The sequence below is a fragment of the Macaca nemestrina genome, chromosome 4 (assembly GCF_043159975.1).
Source record: "Macaca nemestrina isolate mMacNem1 chromosome 4, mMacNem.hap1, whole genome shotgun sequence".
In the NCBI taxonomy this organism is placed as follows: Eukaryota; Metazoa; Chordata; class Mammalia; order Primates; family Cercopithecidae; genus Macaca; species Macaca nemestrina.
Window position 1 is genome coordinate 131,383,364 of NC_092128.1, and position 18,195 is coordinate 131,401,558.

The following is an 18,195-nucleotide window of genomic DNA, read 5'->3' on the forward strand; positions in this document are numbered from 1 at the left end:
GCAGCTGGGCCTGGAGAGGCCAACGAAAGGCAGGAGCGGGGCCTTCAGAGGCCGACTTGTGGACATTTTGGGCCTGGATTTTGTGGCCTGGAGTTGAGGACATTTGGGCCTCCTGCAAAGAGGCAGGAGCTGGGACTAAAGAGGCCATTGTAAGGCAGGAGCTGGGCCTGTACAGGCTGCCGGGAGTCAGAAGATGGGCCTCATGAGACCACTGTAAAACAGGAGCTGGGTCTCGGAAGGTGGCCGTGAGGCAAAAGCTGGCCCTTGGGAGGGCAATGAGAGGCAGGAGCTAGGTCTGGTGAGGTCGACTTGAGAAAGTTCTGGGCCTGGAGAGAAGACTGGGAGGCAGGAGCTGGCTCTAAAGAGGCCGTGGTAACGATGGAGCTGGGCCTGTGGAGGCTGTTGTGAGGCAGTAGCTTTATCCGCGGAGACCGCTGTGAGGTAGGGTACGGGCCTAAATAGACCACTGTGAGTCATGAGCTTGGTCTGTAGAGGCCGACTGGAGAAAGCTTGGGGCCTGGAGAGGCTGCAGAGGCTGCTGGGAGGCAAGACCTGGGCCAAAAGATTCAAGTATGTTACATATATTAGGTACTTTATTTCCATTATTAAATTGTGATATATAGGAAAGTAATTATAGAACTCACCATAATGTAGAATCAGTGGGCATGTTAAGCTTGTTTTCCTGCGACTAGATGGTCCCATCTGAGCGTGACGGGAGAAAGTGACAGATCATTAGGCATTAGATTCTCATAGGGACAGCACAACCTAGATGCCTCGCATGCACGGTTCACAACAGGGTGCGTGCTCCTATGAGAATCTAATGCTGCTGCTGACCTGAGAGAAGGTGGAGCTCAGGCGGGAATGTGAGCAAAGGGGAGTGGCTGTAAATACAGATGAAGCTTCCCTCACTCACTACCACTCACCTCCTGTTGTGTGGCTCCTTACAGCTCCATGGCTCAGGGGTTGGGGACCCCCGCTCAAGTGCATCCAAAAGGACCCTTCCCACACCAGTCTTCACAGCGGTCAACTGCAGCAACCACTTAGCTCCCAAGGCATGTGCCTCAGTTGGCATTTCATCACAATCAACAGTAAGTGGTAGCTTGAGTCACTGTGAGGTCACTTACCAGAAATCACCAGCATCCCATTTCCCATTGGCAAGGAACTCAGCACTGTCCCTTGGAAAATCAAACCTATGCCCAAATCCCATCTGTGTGAGTTTATCTCCTGGGACCCTTCCGAGCATATTAGTCAGAGTCCAATCAGGAGACATAAACCACTCAAAAGTTTAAAGTGGTAAAATTTAATCCAGAGAATTATTCATTGTAACGGGGGAACAGCATAATGAGAGACTGGCTAGCACAAAGTAAAGAGAACTCTAGAGAAATCAGGACTAGCCCAGGCCAGGCATGGTGGCTCATACCCAAAATTCCAGCAATTTGAGAAGCTAACACAGGAGGACTGCTTAAGGCCAGGAGCTAGAGACCGGTCTGGACAACACAGTGAGACCCTGTCTCTATTCAAAAAAAGAAAAAAATTAGCTGGGAGTGGTGGTGCACACTTGTAGTCTCAGCTACTCAGGAAGCTGAAGTTTGATCCTGGGAGATCAAGGCTGCAGTGAGTCATGATTATGCCACTACAGTCAAGCCTGGGTGACAGAGCAAGACCCTGTCTCAAAGAACAAAACAACAACAACCATTTACAGACAGAAAAGAAATAGAGCTAATAAGCTAAGGAAAGATGTAGAAATGTGACAAGTAAAGTAATATGAGGTCTTTTACCAATTTAAAAAAACAAAAAATGACATTAAATTTTAATACCCTGTGCTGGCAAAGATGCAGTGAAATGGGCACTTTCTTATACTATGAGGGGTGTTTAAATTGTATATAAGCCTTCCAGGGTAAAGCTTGACAATTTTTTAAAATAATAGAGACAGGGTCTCACCATACTGCCAAACTGCCTCCTCCAACTCTTGGCATCAAGCAATCCTCCTGTCTTAGCCTCCCAAAGTGCTGAGATTATAGCTGGGAGGCACCCAAAACCTTGTCAATTTACATCAAGGGTAATGAGAATGTCCATTCACCATGACTCACAGTAATCTTACTTCTGCAAATACCTTGGGGAGACAATTCAATCTAAACAAAGGTCATCTGTACAAACACAGTGAAAATCTGGGAGTAACGGAAGACAGAGTGGTTAAGTGAAATAAGAAACAGTTATAAGAAATTAAACCATGGTATTAACAGGCAACTGGTAAAAGCTCAGTTGATGTTAGCTGCTACTTTTTTGTTGTTTTGAGACAGTATCTCACTCTGTCACCCAGGCTGGAGTGCAGAGGCCTGATCATGACTCACTGCAGTCTCAGCCTCCCTGGGCTCAAGCGATCCTCCCACCTCAGCCTCCCAAGTAGCTGGGACTACAGGAACATGCCACCACACTAGGTTAATTCATGTATTTTTCTGTAGGGATGGTGACTCCCTTTGTTTCCAAGGCCTGTCTCAAACTCTTGGCCTCAAGCCATCCTCCTGCCTCAGCCTCCCAAAGTGTTGTGATTACTGGTGTTAAGCCACCACACCTGGCCAGCTGCTACTTTTATCAATATTATCATTACTCCACTCAGTTAAAAATTATTATTTTCAAGGCTATGTAATACTATGTGTCCTACAGCATAATTGTAAAAACATATACAGTCGTCCCTCGGTATACAGACAGAATTAGTTCCAGCCCCCCATCTCTGCATATACCAAAATCCATGCTTACTCACGTTTCGCCGTCATCCCTCTGGAACCCACGTATAGGAAAATTCCAAATATTAGTTGGGCACAGTGGCAAGCACCTATAGTCTCAGCCACGTGGGAGGCTGAGACGGGAGGATTGCTTGAGCCTGGGAGGTTGAGGCTGCAGTCAACTGTGATAGCACTACTACACTCCAGACTGGACAACAGAACGAGACTCTGCCTCAGAAAAAAACAAAATAAAACAAAACAGGTTAGAAATTGTAATGAGGCCTGTTGGGCAAAATTCCGTATAAGAAAAGTATAAATTAATAAAGCAAATGGCGATAAATTAGTATGACTGACTTTCTCGAGTTTCTGACAATAAAGGTAAGAAAAATGCAAAACACAGAGACAGAGGGTAAAAGAAATTAAGAAAGCATTCAACATGTTTAAGAGGAAGACACTGGCCATGTTTGTGCAGCAGCAGTATGTCACGATATGACATACCTTGGAGAGAAGTTAACAGATGAGGAAGTTCATAAAAATGATCAGAGAAGCAAAATACTGATAGCGATACTCAAGTAAACCACAAAATTTCCATAACTCATGTCAGCAAAGTGGGAATATTGTAGTGTGTGTTGACGTTCCTATACAACACTGTTTATTTGCCTTATGTTCGTTTGCAAGGAATGTATATACTAAAAGTTCTTCTTGCTGTCAAAAGAATATGTGTAAGTCATCTGAACTTATTCTTCTGTTTTTCTATTTTTATCTTCCTGCCATCATCCTACAGCCTTACTTTAGAAATGTTTTATTTGTTTAGAAAATTGAACAAGTGCTCGTTGTGGCAGCTCATACCTCTAGGATGGGAGGCAGGGGTGAAAGGGTTACTTAAGGCCAGAAGTTTGACACCAGCCAGGCCAACAAAGTGAGACCCCATGTCCACAAAACAATTTAAAAATTAGCCAAGTGTCGTCATGTATACCTATAGTCCCAGCTACTCAGGAGGCTCAGGCAGGAGGATCCTTAGCCCAGGAGCTCAAGACTGCAGTGAGTTGTGATAGTACTACTGTACTCCAGCCTGGGCGACAGGGTGAGACCTCATCTCCTAAAATAAAAAACAAAGAAAAAAAATAGTTCAAGTAGCAAGTTGTACGTGGCTTATTCTGAATATTTCTAAACTAGAAGTTCTCAATCTTTTGGGGTCTAGGATGTCTTTACATTTTTTAACTTTATTAAAGACCTCTAAGACTATTTCTTTATATAAATAAGTATATTAAAACTAGAAAATAAGACAGAATTTTAAAAATATTCACATATAAAGCCATTACATGTTGATACAATACAAGATTCTTAAAATATTTAACATTCATTACATATTAATAATAAAACCATTACATGTTGATATAATACTCGCTCTTTCGCCCAGGCTGGAGTGAAGTGGCGTAATCTCAGCTCACTGCAACCTCCGCCTCCCAGGCTCAAGCGATTCTCCTACCTCAGCCTCCCAAGTAGCTGGGATTACAGGCACCCACTACCATGCCCGGCTAATTATTGTATTTTGTCAGTAGAGACAGGGTTTAGCCATGTTGGCAAGGCTGGTCTTGAACTCCTGACCTCAGGTGATGCACCCACCAGGGTCTCCTGAAGTGCTGGGATTACAGGCGTGAGCCACCGCGCCCACCCTGATTAATAAATGCTTAAAACACTGATTAGTCAGGCAACAACACTGGGCACGGGTCTCCTCATTCCCAGCGATGCAAACCCTACTGCATGGCTCAGGGTTTGCAAGGGTTGTAGAGCTGAAAGGCTCTGACTTGAGATTTCATTTTTTTATTTGTACTGTGATACAGGTTCTGCTCTGTCACCCAGACTAGAGTGCAGCTGTGCACTTACAGCTCACTGCAGCCTCAACCTCCTGGCTTCAAGCCATCTCCCTGCCTCAGCTCCCCAGCAGCTGGTACTACAGTTGAGTGCCACCATGCCTGGCTATTTTTTTAATTTTGTTGTAGAGTGAGGGTCTTGTTATGTTGCCCAAGCTGGCCTCAAACTCCTGACCTCAAGAGATCTGCCCACCTCAGCCTCCTGAGTAGCTGAAACTACCAGTACACATCACCATGCCTAGCTACATTTATTTAATTTTGAAAAATATTTTTGTAAAGAGCAGATCTTGCTGTGTTGCCCAGGCTGGTCTTGAACTCCTGCCCTTAAAAGATACTCCCATCTCTGCTTCCCAAACAGCTGGGACTACAGACATGAGCCACTGCAATGAACTTGAAGAGATTTCTTTAATCTAGCATCCCGTACTTGCTAGGATTGGGAAAGGCAGTAGTGTTTTTTTCAATTACTTAATAATTCAGTAAGAATCAAACTCAACCTTGACCTCTGCCTTCTCTCACATCCAGTCTGTCAGGAAATCCTGTTGACTGTCTTCAACACACACTAAAGATCCCCACCCAGCAACTCCCTGGCCTCCTCCCCTACTTCTCCCCTCTGACCATCTCTCTACACCACCATGACCCTGGTCAGGACCAAAATCATCTCCCACCTGGATGTTGCCATAACTTGGCCCCCATGCTTCTACCCAAATCTTCCCACAGTCTTTCTCAACTCAGCAGCCAGAGAATGCTTTTAAACTGGGAGACAGATCATGTCGCCTCTCTGCTTAGAACCCTCCTGCAGTTCCCATCTGAGTCAGAGTCAAAGCCAAAGCCCCAGCAATAACCTCCCAGGGCTTACGTGATCTGTACTGATCCCCACCCAGCAACTCCCTGGCCCCGTCCCCTAATTCTCTCCCTCTCTCCTTCTGCTCCACTGGCCTCCTTCCAGAGCCTCAGACACACCTCGGACACTTTATTCTGTTGTTTCTGCCTACAATCCTCTTCCCTCAGCACCTTGGCCAGCTCCTTCCCCTCCAAGTCTTTGCTCAATTTTCATTTAGAAGGCCACCCCTGACCGTAATATTTAACATTGCCATCTGTCCCCATGCCCACCATGCTCATTTCTTCTTTACTTTCTGCCTTCTTTTTTTCAAGATCTCACTGTCACCAAGGTTGGAGTGCACTGACACAATCACAGCTCACTGCAACCTCAAATTTCCAGGCTCAAGCAATCCTCCCACCTCAGCCTCCCGAGTAGCTGAGACTACAGGTTCATGCCATCATGCCTGGCTAATTTTTTTAGTATTTTATTTTATTTTATTTTATTTTATTTTGAGACAGAGTTTCACTCTTCTTGCCCAGGCTGGAGTGCAATGGTGGAATCCCAGCTCACTGCCACCTCCACCTCCCAGATTCACGTGATTCTCCTGCCTCAGCCTCCCAAGTAGCTGGGATTACAGGTGCGTGCCACCATGCCCAGCTAATTTGTGTATTTTTAGTAGAGACAGGGTTTCGCAATGTGGCCAGGCTGCTCTCGAACTCCTGACCTCAGGTGATCTGCCCACTTCGGTCTCCCAAAGTGCTGGAATTACAGGCGTGAGCCACCATGCCTGGCCAATTTTTTCATTTTTTGTAGAGACAGGGTCTTACTATGTTGCCCAGGCTGGTCTTGAACTCCTGGCCTCAAGTAATCCTCCTGCCTAAATTCCTAAAGTGCTGGGATTACTGGCATGAGCCATCATGCCTGGCTTCATGTTCATTTCTTCTTGCTGCTGCAATATAGTTTGCAGTTTTCTACATTCAGTGGCTTAAAACACCACAAATGTACCATCTTACAGTTCTGGGGGCCAGAAACATAAACTAGGTCTATTAAGGCTAAAGTCAAGGTGTCAGCAGGGCTGCATTCCTTCTGGAGACTCTGAAGTGCTCCCTTGGCTTTTTCACCTTCTAGAAGCCACTCCCATTCCTTGGATCATGGCCCCGACTCCATCTTCAAAGCCAGAAGTGAAGCATCTTCAAATCTCCCTCTCTTACCTCTGCTTCCATCACCACATCTCCTGCTCCACTTCTGAATCTCCTACCCTCTTTCTTTCATAAAGACCCTGCGATTGCTGGGCATGGTGGCTACCACCCATAATCCCAACACTTTGGGAGGTCAAGGCAGGAGGAACACTTGAGGCCCGAAGTTTGAAACTAGCATGAACAACATAGTGAGACCCACCTCTAGAAAAAAATAAAAATAAATATTAGCCCGACATGGTGGTGTGTGCCTGTAGTCCCAGCTACTTGATAAGCTGAGGTGAGACAATCGATTTAGCCCAGGAGTTTGACATCAGCCTGGGCGACATAAAGTAAATCCCATCTCTACAAGGATGAGGTGGGAGGATCACTTGAGCCCAGGAATTTGTGGCCAGCCTGGGCAACACAACAAGACCCCATCTGGCCAACATGGTGAAACACCGACTACAAAAATGAGCTAGGCATGGGTGACATGCATGTGTAGTCCCAGCTACTTCGGAGGCTGAGGTGGGAGAATCGCTTGATCTCAGGAGGTCAAAGCTATAATAAGCTATGATACATCATCGCACCCCAGCCTGGATGACACAGGGAGATTCTGTCTCAAAAAAAAAAGAAAAGAAATATAGCACACCAGCCTGGGCAACAAAATAAGACCGTCTCTCTCAGAAAAAAAGAAAATAAACTGTTTCTCTGAGTTCTGTAAACTGTTCTAGCAAATTATTAAACCCAAGAAGAGAGTTATGGGAACCCCTGATTTGTAACAGGTTGGTCAAAAGTACAGGTGACAACCTAGGACTTGCCACTGGCATCTGAAGTGAGGACAGTCTCGTGGGACTGAGCCCCTAATTTGTGGAGTCTGTGCTAAGTCCAGGTAGTATCAGAATAAAATCATGGGATACCCAGTTAATATCCAGAGCACTGGAGAATTTGGTGTAGAAACTCCATACATACGCTCAGTCGGAAGTGTGTGAGTAGAGACAAACACGGGCTTTTCTGTCACCTGTCTACCTGCTTAAATGCATAGGAGAGGCAATATGTGGTGCTCATGAACAAAGCAAGCATTAAAGTCAGACCAGACCCAACATTTGACTCAGTCTTAATATCCAGGTGAGCTTGAGCAAATCACTCATTATTCCTACGTCTTGATCACTTCATTCATAAAATGGGGATAACTGTGGCACCTACCTGTGATTCTGTGAGAATTACTGAAATACTATGCTTGGTGTTATTGTGATCATTATACCTATTCCAAACTATCTGACAAGGACTGTGATGGATGATAACATGAAAAAATTAGAAACTGTAGTCAGGTCTCTCAGGCAAAATTCCATACAAGCAGACTACTGTCTCTACAAAGCATTCCTGCCACACTTAATTCACCATTCCCTGAACAAAATGTGACATCTTCATTGTCCAGGTCTGTACAGTGCTGGTCTTCCTGCCTGAGCAGCTCACTTCATCCCATCCCAGCCCATTCTTCATCCCTCCACCTCCCCCTTCCCTCCCCACTCTCATACAACTCTTCCTCATCTTTCAGGACTTGGCTTCAAGGGTCACCTTAATTGGAAGCTTCTCTCACTGTCCAGAAGAGCTTCCCACTGCACTTGATGCATGCACTATTATTTGATCATTTTTGAGTTACAGTGCAAGTATTTTTGTACCTGAATAACATGTTGCCCAGTCAGTCTCTCTTCCTGGATTCAGAAGTCTTTCATGGTAGATCCAGCTGGACGTGACAAAAAGACATTCTTTTGAAATAAAGGGATGACACAGATAGACGGAAGTTTTAAACGTCTTAAATGGTATGCGTGTGAAAATTAAACAAAATTCAAAGACTTGTGGGGAACATTTAGGAGGGAAAGTTACTGGGAATGTCATAAAAGGTTAATTTGTATTTTATTTTATTTTTTGAGACATTATTTTTATTTTATTTTTTATTTTCTGTCACCTAGGCTGGAGTGCAGTGGTGCAATTAGGGCTCGCTGCAGCCTCGACCACCGGGTCTCAAGTCATCTCACTTAATTTTTATTTGGTTTAAGGAATAAGTCTTGGTTGAGGGTGGTGGCTTACGCCTGTAATCTCAGCACTTTGGGAGGCCGAGAGGTATATTACTTGAGGCCAGGAATTTGAGATCAGCCTGAGCAATATATTAAGACCCTGTCTCTACCAAAAAACAGAGTGAATGTGTGGAAGACAATTTTTCCACAGACTGGGAGTGGAGGGAATAATTTCAGGATGATTCAAATGCATTACATATACTGTGCACTTTATTTCTATTATTACTACATTGTAATATATAATGAAATAATTCTACAACTCACTATAATGTAGACTCAGTGGGATCTCTAAGCTTGTTTTCCTGCAACGACACTGTCCATCTAGGGTGATGGGAGACAGTGACAGAACATCAGGCATTAGATTCTCATAAGGAGTGCACAACCTAGATCCCTCGCATGCACGCTTCACAACAGGGTTCATGCTTCTATGAGAATCGAATGCTGCTGCTCATCTGACAGGACACGGAGCTCAGGTGGTCATACAAGCGATAGGAGGGGCTAGAAATACAGATGAAGTTTCCCCTCACTCGCCTGCTGCTCACCTCCGGTTCTATGGCCCTTTGGTTGGAGACCGCTGCTCAAGTGCATTCGAAAGGATCCATCCCATGCCATTCTTCAGAGTCATCTTTACTGTGGCAGTGGTCAACTGTAGCACCCCTAAGCTCACAGGGCATATGCTTCACCTGGCATTTCACCACAATCAATAGTAAGTGGTAGCTTGAGTCATTGTGAGGTCACTTCCTGGAAATCACCAGCATCCTATATCCCATTAGGAAGGAGTTCAGCACTGCTCCTTGGATAACCAAACCTATTCCCAAATCCTATCTGTGTGGGTCTATCTCCTGGTACCCTTCCTAGCATCAATTCTGTATTTGTAGGAGTCCAATCAGGAGACACAAACAACTCAAAAGTTTAAACTGGAATGAGCAAGGTGGATCACACCTGTAATCTCAGCACTTTGGAAGGCCAAGGTGGGTGGATTGCCTTGAGCTCAGGAGTTTGAGACCAGTCTGGGAAATATGGTGAAATCCCATCTCTACAAAAAACACAAAAATTAGCTACGTGGTGGGACTTACCTGTAATCCCAGCAACGTGGGAGGCTGAGGCAGGAGAATTGCTTGAGCTTGGCAGGTGGAGGCTGCGATGAGCAGAGGTTGTGCCACTGTACTCCAGCCTGGGTGACAGCGTGAGACCCGGTATCAAAAAGAAAAAAATACATATATGTCAATTTAATATAAAAGTATTGATTTTGGCCAGGCGAAATGGCTCATGCCTATAATCCCAGCACTTTGGGAGGCCAAGGCAGGCAGATCACCTGAGGTCAGGAGTTCGAGACCAGCCTGACCAACGTGGAGAAACCCAGTCTCTACCAAAAATACAAAATTAGCTGGGCATGGTGGCACATGGCTGTCATCCCAGTTACTCAGGAGGCTGAGGCAGGAGAATCACTTGAACCCGGCAGGCGGAGATTGCGGTGAGTCGAGATAGCGCCATTGCACTCCAGCCTGGGCAACAAGAGTGAAACTCCATCTCAAAAGAAAAAAAGGTATTAATTTTAACAGAGGATCAGCATAATGAGGGACACACTAGCACGAAGTAAAGACATCTCTAGAGAATACAGAACTAGCAGAGGTCAGGCATTATGGCTCATGCCTGTAATCCCAGCAATTTCGGAAGCCTAGACAGCAGGATCGCTTGAGGCCAGGAGTTGGAGACCAGTCAGAGCAACATAGTGAGACGCTGTGTCTACCCAAAAAAAGAACAATATTAGCCAGGTGTGGTGGTGGTGTACACCTGTAGTTCCAGCTACTTGGGAGTCTGGGGTGGGAGGATCCCTTGAGCCTGGGAAGTCTACACTACAGTGAGCCAAGATCATGTCACTGAACTCCAGCCTAGGTGACAGAGTAAGACCCTGTCTTAGAAAAAGAAAAGAAAGTATTAATCCCCCTATGGGAATCTCCTCTTCTCCTGCCCTCTCAGGAACCTCACTTGTCAGTTCTTCCTCCCACTTTCCTGTATCTTTAACCTATCCCCCACTTTTAGCTACTTCCCACCATCATTTAAATTACTCAAACTTCTTCTATTTTAAAAACCTCTTCCTAAACTCAGTGAGAGGTCTCCTGCACACCCACTGAGCCATCTGCTCCTCCTGGTGCCTTCGCTACAGCAGCCTGAACCATGTCTCTAATCCGTGAATCTCATCACGTTACTCCCCCATTTACATCACTTCTCCTTGCCTCCGGGATTAAGTCCAGACTCCTTAACAGCCCCTGCTCTGCCCTGCCTTGCAAGGCAGCCTCACTGCTTGCCCCTCTCCATTTCACCTACTATGGAGTCCAGCTGAGCCTCATCTTTCTCCTCTGGGACTCTCTGAAGTGGGTGATGCCCTCTGCTTATAATACGCTTCCCCTTAAACCTCTACTCTCTTCCTGGCTAGCTTCAGCTCCTCTGTCACTTGTCCGCTTTGGCATCACCTCCTCACGGAAGACTTCCTTGACTCCCCAGATTCTCAGGAGCATGGCAGGTGAGGTGCTCCTCCCATGAATGGATGGAGATTAGGGAGAGTGTGTTATTCATGCTTAATTCACCAGTGCTTAGCTCAGTACCTAGCACAAAACAGTTACTGTGGTAGCCAAAGTAATAACCCCCACCCCCACCAATTGTTCATGTCCTATGTTACACAGCACAATTACATAGGAAGGGGGAATTAAGAGTGCAGATAAAATTAATGTTGAAAATCAGCTGACCTTAAAACAAGATTATCCTGGAATATCTAGAAGAGTCCATGTAATTACAAGCATTCTTTAAAAGTGGAAGAGGGAGGCAGAAGGTTAAGAACCAGAGATAGTGGGCACAATGGCTCATGCCTGTAATACCAATACTTTGGGAGGCCAAGGCAGGAAAATCCCTTGAGTGCAGGAGTTCAAGGTCAGCTCTGGCAACACACTTGAGGCCCCATCTCTACAAAAAAAATCACAACAAGATTCACAGAGTGTCATGGTGCTCACCTGTGGTCCCAGCTACTGGGAAGGCTGATGTGGCAGGATTGCTTGAGTTTGAGGCTACAGTGAGCCGTGATTGGACCACTGAACTCCATCCTGAGTGACAAGGCAAGGTCCTGTTTCTAAAGAAAAAAATGACATTGGAATCAGGGTCCCCTCCATCCTAAGGTGCCTACAAGGCATCTCTCTCTGCAAACGAGTAAACATCATCTTCCAACTCCTCACAGAGTGGAGGAGCAGGAAAACTCCCTCACCTCATTTCTGTGCCACTTGGGAGGTCTGGACAGCCCAATAACCAGCTCCTTGCTGATGATGCAATCAGGAAATGGCTCGAGTTGAGCTAAGGAGAATTTGGATCCTTCTTTTGGTTCTCAACAGGCAGGGTAGGGGCCAGGCATGGTGGCTCATACCTGTAATCCTTGTACTGTGGGAGGCCAAGGTGAGAGGATTGTTTGAGGCCAGGAGCTCAAGACCAGCCTGTGCAACATAGCAAGACCTCGGTAGCATGCACCTGTGGTCCCTATTACTTGGTAGGATGAGGTGGGAGGACTGATCACTTGATCCCAGGAGTTTCAGACAGAGCCAGACCATGTCTCAAAAAGTTAAAAAAAAAAAAAAAAAAGAGAGAGAGAGAGAGAGAGACTATAGGCAGGCACCGCCACATTTGGCTAATTTTTAAATATTCTGTAGAGACAAGGTCTTGCTAGGTTGCCCAGGCTGGTCTAAAACTCCTGGCATCAGGCTGGGCATGGGGGCTCATGCTTGTAATCCCAGCACTTTGGGAGGCTGAGGCAGGCAAATCACCTGAAGTCAGGAGTTCGAGACCAGCCTGGCCAACATGGTGAAACTCCGACTCTACTGAAAATACGAAATTAGCCGGGCAGTAGTGGCGTGTACCTGTAGTCTCAGCTACTTGGGAGGCTGAGTCAGGAGAATCACTTGAACCTGGGAGGCGGAGGTTGCAGTGGGCCAAGATCGCACCACTGCACTCCACTCTGGGCCACAGAGTGAGACTCTGTCTGAAAAAAAAAACAGAAAACAAACTCCTGGCATCAACACATCTTCCTGTCTTAGCCTCCCAATGCCCTGGGATTATATTGTTTCCTGTAATTGAAGACACTTGTTCTTATACTGCTTTAAGGTATAAAAGAAAAAACAAAACATAATGACAAATGTTGGTGAAGGCCAGGCATGGTGGCTCAGCCTGTAATTCCAGAACTTTGGGAGGCTGAGGTGGGTAGATCACTCAAGGCCAGGAGTATGAGACCAGCCTGGGTGACACGGTAAAATCCGATCACTCCAAAAAAATATAAAAGTTAGCCAGGCATTGAGATGAGAGAATCACTTGTGCCTGGGAGGTCAAGGCTGCAGTGAACTGTGATGGTGTCATTGGGCTGCAGCCTAAGAGACAGAGAAGCCCCTATCTAAAAAAAAAATAATGTCAGTGAAGATGTGGAGGAATTGGAACCCACATACATTACTGGTGGGAACATAAAAGCGTGTAAACACTTTGGGTATTTCTTTTCCTGTCATTTCAATTGGTTTTTTTTTTTTTTTTTTTTTTTTTTTTTTTTTTTTTAAATCAAGACAGGGTTTCACTATCTTGCCCAGGCTGGTCTTGAATTCATGGGCTCAATTCCTCCCATCGGAGCCTCCTGAGTAGCTGGGATTACAGGTGTGAGCCATCACACCCAACTGGTGTAGCCACTTAAGAAAACAGTCTGGCAGTTTCTCAAAATGTACAGTCATCATATAATGCAACAACTTCACTCCTGGGCATATATCCCAGAGAAATAAAAATACATATCCACACAAATATATATTGTACAACAATCTTCAGAGCAGCATTATTCATAATGGCCAAAACATGAAGACAACCCAAATGTCCACCAACTGATGAACAGATAAACAAAATGCAGCGTGTCTCTACCACGGAGTATTACTCAGCAATAGGACGATGAAATGTTGATACACACTATGACATAAAGGAACTTTGAAAACATTGTGCTAAGAGGGAAAAAAAGCCACAAAAGATCACATATTGTACAATTCTATTTGTCCAGATTAGGCAAATCTATAGCGACAAAAAAATGAATCAATGGTTGCCTAAGGCTGGGGGCCAAGGCAGGTGGGGGGAGTAGGAGGTAGTGGCTAAGGGGTATGGATTTCTCTATAGGGTAATAAAAGATTCTAAAAGTGACTGTGGTGATCGATGCACAGCTCTCTGAGTATTCTAAAACCTACTGAATTGCAGATTTCAATAAATAAAGTGAATGGCATGTGAATAATATTTTAATAAAGCTATTATTTAAAATAATAGCACAGGTAGTCATGCCTGCCTGTAATCCCAGCACTTTGGGAGGCTTAGTCAGGAGGATCACTTGAGGTCAGGAGTTTTGAGCCTAGTGTGAGCAACCTGGCAAGATCCCATCTCTATGATAAAAAATGAAAAAATTAGCTGGGCATGGTGGCACATGCCTGGAGTCCCAGCTATTTCGGAGACTGAAGTGGGAGAACTGCTTGAGTCCAGGAGTTTGAGGCTACAGTGAACCATGACCATGTCATTGTACTGCATACTGAGCAACAGAGCAAGACCCTGTCTCTAAAAAGGAAGGAAAACAAATGCAAGTTTGTATCACTTTGTGAGTGCAGCCAAGTTGGAGGAGAAACAGACAAGAACAAAAGAGCACTGAATAACCAGGGTGAGTGGCTGGTTAGGCTCGGTTGCTAGCTAAGTGGTTTGGAAACAATTCATTAGTAAAGTTACAGCTCTGGGGACAGTCATGCAAAGAATGAATGCTAAATTCATTACAAATGCCCATGGTCTTTCTTTACATGCCTTCTAGTGAAAAATTCCTAAGTGCCTAAATAGCAAGTCTGCAACAATACCAGCTATTTATTAAAGACTACGAAAAAGAAATGGAGGCTGGGCCTGGTGGCTCACGTCTGTAATCCCTGCACTTTGGGAGGCTGAGGCAGGCAGATCACCTGAGGTCAGGAGTCCAAGATGAGCCTGGCCAACATGGTGAAACCGTGTCTCTACTAAAAATACAAAAATTAGCTGGGTATGGTGGCGGACACCCATAATCCCAGCTACTCGGGAGGCTGAGGCAGGAGAACTGCTTCAACCCAGAAGGCAAGGGTTACAGTGAGCTAAAATTGCACCACTGCACTCCAGCCTGGGCGACAGGAGCAAGACTCTATCTTAAACAAAAAAAAAAAAAGAAAAAAAGAAATGGCATCTTCTTCAAGAATGACATAGTTTTTCATGATAAAGCTCTAATTTTGCATTTGTTCAAGTATTGATTAGATTTACCCAATATGACACCAATCTTGGATAAAGTACAAACAATACAATTTCATTTTCTCAATAATCAAAACTGACTAGGTAGTCTAATATCAATTCCGATCTTATTAAACAATGATCAGATTTTTAAAATTATGGAATGATGGAGCAAATAAGATGTTACAACCTGTTCCAAGGGGAATTCCAAAACCCACATATATCTGAGACCATCAAGTATGATGAAATATATTTGATTACTATACTGAAAAATAAACTGATTATAAAGCCAACAACAGTTGGGCAGGGGTCTCCTCATCCACAGCCACACAAACCCGATCATGCAGCTATGTGGTTGCAAGGCCTACATAGCCTAGAAGGGACTGGTCTGACTTGGGATTTCATTTCATTTGTATTTGTATTTTGAGACAGGGTCCCACTGTGTCACCCAGGATGGAGTGCAGTGGTATAATCATAGCTCACCGCAGCCTTGACCAACTGGGCTCAAGAGATGCTCCTGCTTCAGCTGCCCCAATACCTGGAAATACAGGCAAGTACCACCATGTCAGGCTTTTTAAAATTATTATTAATTTTTTTAGAGAGAGAAGTCTTAATATGTGGCCCAAGCTGGCCTCAAACTCCTAGCCTCAAGAGATCTGCCTCAGCCTCCTGAGTAGGTATACACCACCATGCCCCGCTATATTTATTTTATTTTATTAAATTTCTTTCTTTTATTTTTGTAGAGAGGAGGTCTTACTATGTTGCCCAGGCTGCTCTCAAACTCATGGCCTTAAAACATACTCCCATCTCTGCCTCTCAAACTGTTGGAACTATACGTGTGAGCCACTGCCCCTGGCCTGACTTAGGATTTTTTTTATCTAGCATCCTTTACTTCGTAGGATTGGGAAAGGCAGTAGGGTTTTTTTTTTTTTTTAATTACTTAATAATTCAATTAGAATCAAACTCAACCTTGACCCCTGCCTTCTCTCACAGCTCACATCCAGTCTGTCAGGAAATCCTATTGACTGACTTCAACATGTATCCAGACTCTGACCATCTCTCACTACCATTGTGCACCAGGTCAGGACCACTATCATCTCTCACTGGGATGTTGCCACAGTTTGGCCCCCATGCTTCTACACAAATCTTCCCAGAGTCTTTCTCAACTTGGCAGCCAGGGCGTGCTTTAAATCAGGAGACAGATCATGTCACCTCTCTGCTCAGAACCCCTCGGTGGTTCCCATTTTAGTCAGAGTAAAAGCCAAAGCCCCAGGAATAGAGTCCCAGGGCTTACACGATCTGTACCGATCCCAGCCCAGCAACTTCCTGGCCTCCTTGCCAACTTTGCTCCCTCTCTCTCTTTGCTCCACTGGCCTCCTTCCAGAGCCTCAGACACACCAGGGAGTTTCCTCCTAATGCCTTTATCCTGTTGACTCAGCCTACAGAGCTCTTCCCTCAGCACCTTGGCCAGCTGCATCATCTGCCTCAAACTTTTGCTCAATATTCACTTATGAGGCCAACTGTGACCACTCTACTCAACATTGCCATTTGTCCCCATTCCCATCATGCTCATTTCTTTCTTTCTTTTTGAAACAAGGTCTTGCTCTATTGCCCAGGCTGGAGTACAGTGGTGCAATCATAGCTCACAGCAACCTCAACCTCCCAGGCTTAAACAATCCTCCCGCCTCAGCCTCCCTAGGAATTGAGACTACAGCTGCATGCCACAATGTCTGGCTATTTTTTTTTTTTTTTTTTGAGACAGAGTCTCAGTCATCCAGGCTGAAGTGTAACAACGCGATCTCGGCTCGCTGCAAAGTCTGCCTTTCAGGTTCAAGTGATTCTCTGCCTCAGCTTCCCGAGTAGCTGGGATTACAGGCACCACACCTGGCTAATTTTTGTATTTTTAGTAGAGATGGGGTTTCACCATCTTGGCCAGACTGGTCTTGAACTTCTGACCTCATGATCCAACCCCCTCAGCCTCCTAAAAGTGCTGGGATCACAAATGTGAGCCACCGCGCTCAGCCTTTTTTAAAAAAAACTTTTTTAGACATGAGGTCTCATTATGTTGTCCAGGCTGGTCTTAAGCTCCTGGGCTCAAGCGATCCTCCTACTTCAGCCTCCCAAAGTGCTGGGATTACAGGCATGAGCAACTGTAACATAAAGCCCCAGCTTCATGTTCACTTTTTCTTGCTGCTACAACAAACTACCCTATATTTAGTGGCTTGAAACACCACAAATCTACCACCTTACAGTTCTGGGGTCCAGAAGCCCAACTAGGTCTATTAAGGCTAAAGTCAGGTGTCAGAAGGGCTGCATTCCTTCTGAAGGCTCTAGAGAGAATGTGCTCCCTTGCCTTTTCCAGCTTCTAGAAGCCACCCCCATTCCTTGACTCATCTTGAAGATGGCCCCTGACTCCATATTCAAGGCCAGAAGTGCAGCATCTTCAAATCTCCCTCTCTGACCTCTTCTTCCATCACCACATCTCCTTCTCTAATTCTGACTCTCCTACCTCCTCCTTTCTCTTATAAAGATCCTTGATTGGTGGGCATGGGGGCTCCCATCTGTAATCCCAACACTTTGGGAGGCCAAAGAGAAAGGAACACTTGAGGCCAAGAGTTCAAGACCAGCCTGGGGAACATAGGAAGACCCCACCTTTATAAAATTAAAATTAAAATCAGCTGGACATGGTGATGCACGCCTGTAGTTCCAGCTACTGGACAGGCTAAGGTGGAGGATCGCTTTAGCCTAGGAAGTCAAAGCTGCAGTGAGCTACGATCACATCACTGTACTCCAGCCTCAGTGGCAGAGCGAGACTCTGTCTCAAATATAAGAAAAGAAATATACATTTGGTCTCTGCCCCTGGTTCCTGGCATAGAACTTCTAAAGCTCTTATAAAGTCCTTAGTGACAGAGGTAATAGGAGCATTTTCTGTTTTAATATTCAGTCTTAGTCCCAGTTTCCTGACACAAGGGCCTCTGAGGTCTTTCAGATCTGCAGCATGGTAAGAATGCATGTGGGATGCTGTTGAGCTGACAGAGTGGCTGCAAGCTCCCAGACTGCTTCAGGAGGAGGGCTGGCTGCCAGAGGAACCAACCGCATTTTTTTTTTGAACGGAGTTTGGCTCTTGTAGTCCAGGCTGGAGTGCAATGGCACAATCTCAGCTCACTGCAACCTCCGCCTCCCAGATTCAAGCAATTTTCCTACCTCGGCCTCCTGAGTAGCTGGAATTATAGGGATGTG

At 45.3% G+C, this 18,195-nt stretch overlaps 3 long non-coding RNA genes across 5 annotated transcripts in view; 1 reads left to right on the forward strand and 2 right to left on the reverse strand.

Moving 5' to 3' along the window:
* Window positions 1-1,299: 1,299 nt before the first annotated feature.
* On the reverse strand, window positions 1,300-9,476 carry LOC139362925 (uncharacterized). 2 transcript variants are annotated; one of them, XR_011622553.1, is made up of 4 exons: window positions 9,213-9,476; window positions 8,275-8,339; window positions 3,700-3,822; window positions 1,300-2,951 (listed from the first exon to the last, which is right to left on the reverse strand). It is a non-coding gene; the product is annotated as an uncharacterized lncRNA (long non-coding RNA). The 2 variants fall into 2 exon arrangements; XR_011622552.1 differs by having other exon boundaries at window positions 1,300-3,822.
* Window positions 9,477-9,626: 150 nt separating this feature from the next.
* LOC139362921 (uncharacterized) overlaps window positions 9,627-18,195 on the forward strand; it is a 55,310-nt gene continuing 46,741 nt past the window's right edge. The window contains exons 1-2 of one of the 2 annotated variants that reach the window (XR_011622545.1): window positions 9,627-9,641; window positions 11,108-11,194. This is a non-coding gene — a long non-coding RNA (uncharacterized lncRNA). The remainder of the gene's footprint in view (window positions 9,642-11,107; window positions 11,195-18,195) is intronic. The other variant, XR_011622546.1, reaches the window with a different exon arrangement.
* The window catches only part of LOC139362923 (uncharacterized), a 35,237-nt gene continuing 26,793 nt past the window's right edge, over window positions 9,752-18,195 (reverse strand). The window contains exons 12-15 of the long non-coding RNA XR_011622550.1: window positions 15,439-15,493; window positions 11,927-12,096; window positions 11,679-11,794; window positions 9,752-9,844 (exon numbers count right to left, since the gene is read on the reverse strand). This is a non-coding gene — a long non-coding RNA (uncharacterized lncRNA). The remainder of the gene's footprint in view (window positions 9,845-11,678; window positions 11,795-11,926; window positions 12,097-15,438; window positions 15,494-18,195) is intronic.